The sequence below is a fragment of the Periplaneta americana genome, chromosome 4 (assembly GCF_040183065.1).
Source record: "Periplaneta americana isolate PAMFEO1 chromosome 4, P.americana_PAMFEO1_priV1, whole genome shotgun sequence".
Lineage (NCBI taxonomy): Eukaryota > Metazoa > Arthropoda > Insecta > Blattodea > Blattidae > Periplaneta > Periplaneta americana.
Genome location: NC_091120.1, coordinates 111808586 through 111817830, shown reverse-complemented (window position 1 = coordinate 111817830; position 9245 = coordinate 111808586). Strand labels below are relative to the sequence as shown.

Sequence of the window (9245 nt, the reverse complement as noted above, 5' to 3'; positions counted from 1 at the left end):
GAATCTAAGAATGTTTAACCAAAATTGTAAAGAATAACATCCATTTTAAATTTGACCTCTCTAGTTAAATATAATTTAATGCATTTTTAAAACCACAAACTCCTTTCTCTCTCCTCTCTGCTCCGTTAGGAAGTGAAAAAAAATTTCAAAAGTTATTTGAAGGGAGTACATGAATTTTTTTTTTTTTTTTTTTTTTTTTTTTTTTTTTTTTTTTTTTTTTAGAAACAATTCTGAGAGATGAGATGAATAGTTTAACCCAATTTTATGAGTGAGTCTTAGTTTCAAATTTAAAGGCTGGTTAAAAAAAATAAATCGGTATAATTATTTTGATCATTACTTCCTCCCATTTTCCAACACTTGATGTTCGTATTTCGTAAAACTCAGTCTCATCTATTAACTAACTATTGTATAGATTGTCTTTATACTTTATAGTAATGAGGAAAAGACTATGCAGCGGCAACTGGAATTTTCTAAAAAAATGTGTGGTCCCTTTTCATATACGTACATGCACACATTATAGACTACTGTAGTTCTATAGTTTAGCTATATGTGCATAGTTTTTAGAAGTGACTGTCCATTTAAGTCGACTCAGATCTCGATTCTGTATGTTTATTCTTATGTCCTACCCATTCCAGCTTCAGTTTGCTTGCTGCAGAAATAACAGCCATGAGCCATCCTTGTATCGGTGAATAACTCGCTCTAGAGTTCAGATTAAAAAAATTCGTCTGCCAAAATCGCTGGCTTCTACTATACGGCGATGAGTACTATGACAACAAACACCGGAACGAATGCGATTGAAGAAATACGAACGACCTCATTGAAGAGGGCTGACAGCCTTACAGAATACACATAGGCTACAGCAGTCATGTCAATTGATGCCCATAGGAGCAAGCGCGCGCTTTAGAGCTCAGAAGAGCCTGAGCGCTTTACAGCGGAAAGGAAAGCGACAGACGAAAGAGGTAATACATGCCGCTTGGTCGAGCTATATTCAGGGATGGCCAGCACTGATTCAATGGATAAAGGGAAGAGAACTTATTAAAACTGTATCCATGTTAATTTTTAGATTTGTCTGAGAAGTATGAGTGCATTATAAGAATGTAAGTTTTAATTTTAATGTTCATTTTTCACAAGTTTGATTTTTTTTGGTTCAAAAGAAATATTTTCGTAACTTTTTTTTATAGAAAAGTGACATTTTCAGATATAGACGTATTTATTTAGTAGTTTACAGAATGTTTTCGTAAATCTAATATACCGTAAATACATATACTGAAGAAAGTGTATTGAAAATTTTGAAAATATTCGCATGGAAATTGTTTGTAAGGAAATGAATTAACAAAGCAACTACTGTCACATCATAAGCAAAAAATACATGCCTATGTGTTGTATAGCTTCAGCACATTTCGAGAAAATAATTTAATATTCTGATGATAGGAAGTTGCTCACCAATATCACCTTAAAAGCATAATGCGATGAGAATTTTGTTATGGAATATTAGTTACACTTAAAACATATACAGCACCTAGGTAACTTTGTTTTGTACTGTAATATTGGTTTGATTAGTTTATTGATTACTTTTACAAGGCTGAAGGTACCATCAATACCAATTCCAACTTATCATGTCATACTCAATCTATTTTTTTGGGATATCACTTTCTTTATGAATGATGTGTTTTATCCATTTAGTAGAATATAGTTGTACTATTATGGAATTTATGTGAATATTCCTTCTTAACTCTTTATTATGTTATTAACATTTAAAACACAACTGCAATATTAAGAAATTGGTATTAATATTTTTGTTTTACAGACAACATAGATAATATCAAACAGAAAGAAGCCGTATAAAAATAACGACATAAAATTTCACGTTTCGTTTGAAGTTTGTGTTTTCTTAATCCAACAGGCTACTTATTCATATACACAACCCTTCCTCTTTCCATACTTAGCGCTTGATGCCCGCGCACTACGTCAAGGTCAGAAAAATGCGCTTGCTTTGACGTCACAGGGCTACAGTAAATGCTGTTGATCTGATATTTTCAATTATATGAAATATCAAGCATTCGAGGTTTGATGTTTTTCGAGCTGTACAGGATTTGAGTGATTCAATGTTGTACTTTTAAGGAGGAAAAACGTTAAAATGATATAATTCTGTTATAGTTATTATTCCGGTAAGTTGCAGCTGTAAGCTTTTCGGGGAAGCACTCAGCAGGAGAGAGGAAATTAACAATAGTACGACATTGAGAATGTCGCTTGTATGAGAGGTGCGTTAACCACACTTGTCGGTTCTTCCTCTCTCTACCGCACTATCCTTCCATATGACTAATAAAATTGGCCATATTTTATTAAATGTATTGAATCGATGACGTAGTGTACCTTGGATCGATTTCTGGCACAGAAGTAAAAGTTTCTATTTTCATTCCTAGAGGTTGGATCTGCATCCATTGTGTTATTTCAGATGTGTTCTTTATTGTCTATAAATGCTGAAATGCCTTACTATAAATGCTGAACATATAACTAGAGTATTCTACTGGTTATGAATATATAATCTAAAAAGGGTGAGGATGGAAAGAGGTCAAAGGACCCGGTCATGAAAGGTTAGATGATGATGATGATGATGATGATCATAATAATAATAATAATAATACTAATAATAATAATAATAATAATAACAATAATAATAATATATTATTTTAGTAGGTTATTTTACGACGCTTTATCAACGTTTCAGGTTATTTAGCGCCTGAATGAGATGAAGGTGATAATGCCGGTGAAATGAGTCCGGAGTCGAGCACCGAACGTTACCCAGCATTTGCTCATATTGGGTTGAGGGAAAACCCCAGAAGAAACCTCAACCAGGTAACTTGCCCCGACCGGGGATCGAACCCGGGCCACCTTGTTTCGCGGCCAGACGAGCTAACCGTTACTCCACTAACTATTATTACCATATTCCACAACCATTTGGTTTCACGAGTTAACGAATGACCTATACAGATAACTGTCGTTCCAGAAACCGGGCACTAGTGTTGCACTGATTCTGCCTATTTTATTGATCTAGACTAGGTATGAGGCATTGTACAAAGTTATTCGAATTTAAGTGTATTTATTTGTAATATGTTACAACACTGGAAGTAATTTATTATGATTTAATTCTAATGAAATACTCTTGAGAAAATAGTTGAAGATACATTACCGGGAACCAGGAAGTAAGGAAGGGATGAATAATGATGAAAAAATGAGATAGAAAGAATTATGGAGATAAAAAGATAATAAATAAATGCATCAGTGAATGAATTAAAAAGTAAGTAAAAATTAGTATGTAAGTAAATAAATAAATAAATAAATAAGTTAAGTAAGTTAGTGAGAAAATGAGTAAGTAAATTAGTAAGAATGTAAAAATAGTAAATGATGAAGTAAGTAAATACATAGGTAGGTAGGTAGGTAGGCAGACAGACAGATAAAGAGACAAATAAATAAAAGTATGATGCTCGGTTGCAAGAAAGCATTTATAGGTTCGTTAAACGCTATTGGTCCTATAACTCTTCATTTAGCGTAAGTAAGCGTTGCAAGAACGACCTTTAAAGCTATTGGTTCGTTAAAGCACTCTGTAAACTATAGGTCGAAAATCGGAGCTGTAAACTGTTAACGAATCGTTATTGTACGTATATTGCTTGTTTTCTAAAGTATTAAGTAATTTCGTGGATATGTTAACATCAGAAACAGGTACGTAAAATGTAATATAGGCTACATATATCGCAATGAACTCGAGATTCATGTGTGTATAGGGAAAGGTGTGTAAATAAAACAATTTCATTGTTTTTATTATAGAATCGTCTGAATCATCTGATGTAGAGGTTATGTTGGATGTGGTACAACATCTACAACGTTTACCAAGACCAAGAATACTCAGAGACAGATCTAATCCTCTACAAGAGTATGATAATATTGATTTTAAGATTAGATTTAGATTGTCGAAAGACACATTCATGGCTCTCTTACATGAAATAGGGCATCACATTGAAAAACAAACTGCACGCAGTAAGGCAGTATCAGCAAGTAACCAGCTGTTGATTGCCTTGCGCTATTATGCAACAGGAGCATTTCAGACTGTGATAGGGGACCACATACACGTTAATAAATCTACAGTTTGTAGAATAATAAGATGTGTAACTGTATGCATTGCAAGAATGAGAGAGCAATATATTAGTATGCCTCAGGGAAATTCTTTACAAACAGTAAAGCAGGATTTCTTTTCAATTAGCAATTTTCCAAACGTTATTGGTGCTATAGACTGTAGCCATATGAAAATTCAAAGCCCTGGTGGACACTTGAATGAGATGTACCGAAACAGGAAGGGTTATTTCTCCATCAATGTCCAGGCTGTCTGTACAAAGAATCTGAGGATTCTTGATGTCGTTGCACGTTGGCCTGGGTCAGTACATGACAGTACTATATTTGATGCCTGTCTTCTACGTGCAAAGTTTGAAAACAATGAATATCCCAATTGTTTTCTTCTAGGAGACAATGGATATCCTTGTAGGGCTTATCTGTTGACTCCACTTCTTCATCCTGCTACAGAAGCTGAAGAAAACTACCAGAGGTCGCATATAGCAACAAGAAACACAGTAGAGAGATTATTTGGAGTTTGGAAGAGGAGATTTCCTGTCCTGGCACCAGGAATGAGGACGAAAATATCTACAACATTGGCGACCATTGTGGCGACAGCAGTTCTGCACAATATAGCTAATGAACATAATGAAAACTTACCCGAAGAAGATGTTGATGTTGAGGTGGTAGATGTGCCTGTGGAGCCTGTTCGTAACAATGGAAATGCAACAAGAACAGCATTAATAAACACAGTGTTCTCCAGGCAGTAATAATGGTTTTCATGCCTTTATTTATATAGGCCTATGTACATTCTTACATTACAATATTAACTATCACCTACTAACGTGAAAAGTTGTAAAAATCATTGCAAGAAATACTGATATAATAATACTGAATAACATGTATATAATTATTGATTCAACATAGTCAAGTAATAATTAACACATACATAATAGCTGTTACCTACTACCTAGAATTAAAAAAAAAAACATATAATCGAAATATTGTAAATTAAGTTTCAGTGAATTTTAGACCTAATTATTGTTTACAAACAACACTGTGGTGTTATGTCATAAGCTGATATGTACAATTTCAGCAAAAATATTTTGTTGTCTAAATATGTTGCAAATGTTGTTTTTAACGTTACTGCAAAACATGGTATGTCTACTCCCATTAGTAAATAAAAATTAATAAAAAATATTCCTTCTAATGTGTTCTTGATTTTTCCTCAAAGAATCATCATTAAAACTGCTCTCTTGTGAAACAATGAAAATGTACATATCAGCTTATGTCATAACACCACAGAATAATATGATTAATAATACTGTAAGACGACACAGAGTTTTCAAAAGAAGTAATTATATGTATAAGGCAAACAAAATGAGAAATGAACATGAAATTGAGCACAGTGAACTTTTTAAAATTGTCTTTTTGCTTGATCTAATTTTGCCTTCGCAATTTCTAATTCCACTTTTAGAATTTCTCTTCTCAATTGGGATTCCTCTTCTTCCGCTTCATACTTTCTTCTTCTTGCTTCTAATTCTTCTTCTTTAATTTGTAATTCTGTTTCCTGAATTTTCTGTTTTATTTCACACACATTGGACATCTCCAGCACTTTTTTCTTGTTTTTTACTATTTGTGACGTTGCCATAGCTTGCACACTTTCATACATATCATTCAGGTTTCTTTTTCGTTTTACAGAAGTCGTGGGTGTTGGGGTTGTTTCTACTATCATTTCCTGAGGTTCATATATATGTAGGCCTATGCTTGCTTCACTTTCCTCTACCGGCACAGTAGTCTCTGACACTGATGTAAGTGCCTCCAAGGGCAAGGAAATCGTATCTGAAAAAAAGGGGAAATGTAAGGTACATGTACTAGGGTGAAAAAAATCATTATTTTTTTAATTAAAATCAAAATCAGTGATTTTTTATTTAAATAACATTTTTTAATTTCAATCAGATTTTTTTTTTCAGAAATTGTTTACTTAAATACTAAGTTATTTTTAATAGGATCTTTTTTACTAACCAAGGTATTTTTAATAACAAATGATACCAATAACCAAATAAGAGTTAGATTTTTTCCAATTTTAAGTTAAAAAAACATAGGCCTACTTGAAACAAATGAAACCAGACACTTCACAACTGAATGCTCTACCTATAATACCAAACAGACCCCTAGTTAATTGCATGTCTGCACCAGAGAGTGTAAAAAATAATGATTTTATTAAAAAATAAAAAACAATGATTTTTTAATTTCAATCAGATTTATTTTATTGAAATAGATTTTTGTCAAATTAAAATTCTTATTATATAAATCATTTGAAATTATTGTTTGCTTCAGTGTTCATGAAGTAGGCTATCTAGGATGAATAATGAAGAAGCAATCTACAAGTACATGCTGTGTTTTAACAATAATTTTAATTGGGATATGCTACATTACAACATATTTTTGAACCAGTTCTTCTGTTTTATAGGTAAATGCAACAGAAGGAACTGTTTATAGCATAACAGAATTTTACAATTTATTTATCTAAAATCCTCATTCTGATTTTCACTTGTCCAAAAAACAAAGGGACTAAGCTGATTTGGCTTAATTTTCAGAGGTCTCAGGGTGATCCGTAACTAACGATCTCTTTTATTTTGATACTGAAGGTGCAACTACTGGATCTGTCTCTAAATTTTGATCTTCATTGTCAGATATTGGAGTAGACCTCACCAATTTTTTTCCCTTTATTTATATTTTATACTGTTACATTTTTTAATATGTAACTTCACTGCAGCAACAATCTCTACATTTCTAAACCATATCATTTGCATTTAGCTATCATGACTTTTCCACTTGAAGTGGGAAAAATTATAAAAAAAAATAATTCTCTCCAAACTGGATCAAGTTTTAGGCCTGGGTTACTTATTTTAAGTTAAACAGCAATCTTCTTGCTACACTTTTACAAGTAGAACAACTTAATAAACTCAATAAAGTGACTCTTCTCTAGCATAGCAAGTATCTACTAGATGTTGACTCAAAAATGACATAAAACAAACTGGAAAAAAAAAAAAAAATTTAAAATTGAACAAAATGGACTACAAGAATAAGAAAAATGATTTTAATTATTTACCCATTGGGTGTGTTATTGTTAACATATTGGATGTGTCTGTAAATTATTATTTCAAAAATTAATAATGAACGTAATTAAAAAAAATGATTGACTGATTTTTGTCATAAAAATAATTTGATTTAAATTAATGATTTATATAATAAAAAATCTAATGATTTAAATCATTCCACCCTGACATATACTAACAGGTAGAACGAAGCAGGCTTTTAAAGCGAGTCTGATATAGCTTACAGAAGATACAGAAGGTCTATTATATTAATTTCATAATCTCATAACCTCTAACGTAATTAATTCATCAGTCACTAGGTGTCCCCTCTGCTTTTTACAGTTTCAATGCAGAGAAAAATCTATGATTTCCAACTGGTATAGGCCTAATTTGTATAGCACTTGGATCAGTTATAATCAACTGTTACTACAGTATATGTACAACAAGCAAAGAGTTAGTTGTGTCACACAATTAGAATGGAGTGGTTCAGTTGTCTCTTCATCGACAAAGTTATGATCATATACTATATTTATATTTCAAGAGTCTGGATTAAAAAAAAATAAAACTAACATTCAGGGCTATCGTTAGCTTTTTATAATGCAAACAACAGTTAAGTGATGTAATAGTTCTTGAACTAGAACAGAAAATAACATAGAAAATTTACTGAGCTCTCATAAGTATGTTTAGGTTCTGTACATAATACTATGGTGCATAAAATTTGAGTTGTGACGATGTTGATATTAAATAAGATCTGTTAAACAAAAATATAGGATATTTTCAGCATTATTTTTTTTGTAATCAATATAAAACTTCGAAGTACTTATTGTATTTTCACATAGGCCTATAACTCCTATAGCAAAATGTGTGCATGCAACAGTGTGATATTTATCTTACCATGGTAATTTGTATCACTGTCAAATTCATTTGTCAGTGGTGTAATTTGTTCGGAAATAAGTCCGATGACCCTCTCACTAACTGTTCCAACCGTCGCAGTAGAAGCAACACTACCACCGCCAGTTTTATATATTTCAACCTGAAAATATCATAAGTAAGGTTGGGTTAGACGCATGGTCAATGATTTCGCGTTTATATTATTTTATTTGTTTCATCACAACTTACCTTTTCTGTACTTCTCTCTTTTCTTGCTCTCCTCTTCAGACAATCATATAAATTCCTCAATTGTTCAGAATTCCGTATACCGGAATCTTGTTGGGCATTAAATTTGTGGCAGATTTCGCCCCAGCACTCGTGTTTTAAAGTGTTCGTTACTGCATCTGTCGTTTTGTTTTCAATGACGTCTTTATACTCGGTAATGATGTCTAATAACAACATTTTTTCTCTTTCTGAAAAATTTTTGCCTCTGTTTCTTCTTTTTTCCATTTTATGTTGCTTATCGCTTGCAAAAAAATACTACCGGTAACCGTACTTCCTACCAAAAACACAATATTACCATCGCGACATGAACGTTTCATACGAGAATTATTTGCGTCGGCTACGATGGCTCTGTCGTTTTACATCTTTTCCGTTTATAGACGGAATACCTAACAGATCGTTAAATATCACGTTTGCAACGATCTATACTTTAAAGACTGGAATAGTTTAAGGGTCCGTTACTTAACGAGAGAATAGCAATTTATAGAACAGATTTCTTGCAACCCAGCATGAGTCTAAATGCACAGGTAAGTGGGTAGATATCCATTCACTGGTAGATGGGCACTCGAAGGATTACATGGATAAAGATAAAGGAATAAATAAGATCATATGGAAATAATTATTTTAAAGGTTGACGCCTTAGGTGGATATGTGGGTGATTCCGTACATCGTTCAGTTAACTTTAGATGTGTTGGAAGGGATGAAGAAATGCTGAATAAGTGAATGGATCCAGGAGTTTGAAGTCTCTCACATTATGGAATTACGTGACTTGAATTTGTAGACCATTTGTCACTTTCAGAGTTGAACGTTTGTTGCCAGCATTGAGCATGCACGTAACCTATTGAATATGCCACATACGACATAGTATGAACGCATTGTACATACACT

The 9245-nt window shown here is 32.7% G+C and overlaps 1 long non-coding RNA gene across 1 annotated transcript; it reads right to left on the bottom strand.

The window, feature by feature from the left end:
* Window positions 1-4880: 4880 nt before the first annotated feature.
* LOC138698863 (uncharacterized) lies at window positions 4881-8829 on the bottom strand. The gene is made up of 3 exons (XR_011331966.1): window positions 8325-8829; window positions 8100-8238; window positions 4881-5946 (listed from the first exon to the last, which is right to left on the bottom strand). It is a non-coding gene; the product is annotated as an uncharacterized lncRNA (long non-coding RNA).
* Between the last annotated feature and the right edge of the window lie 416 nt (window positions 8830-9245).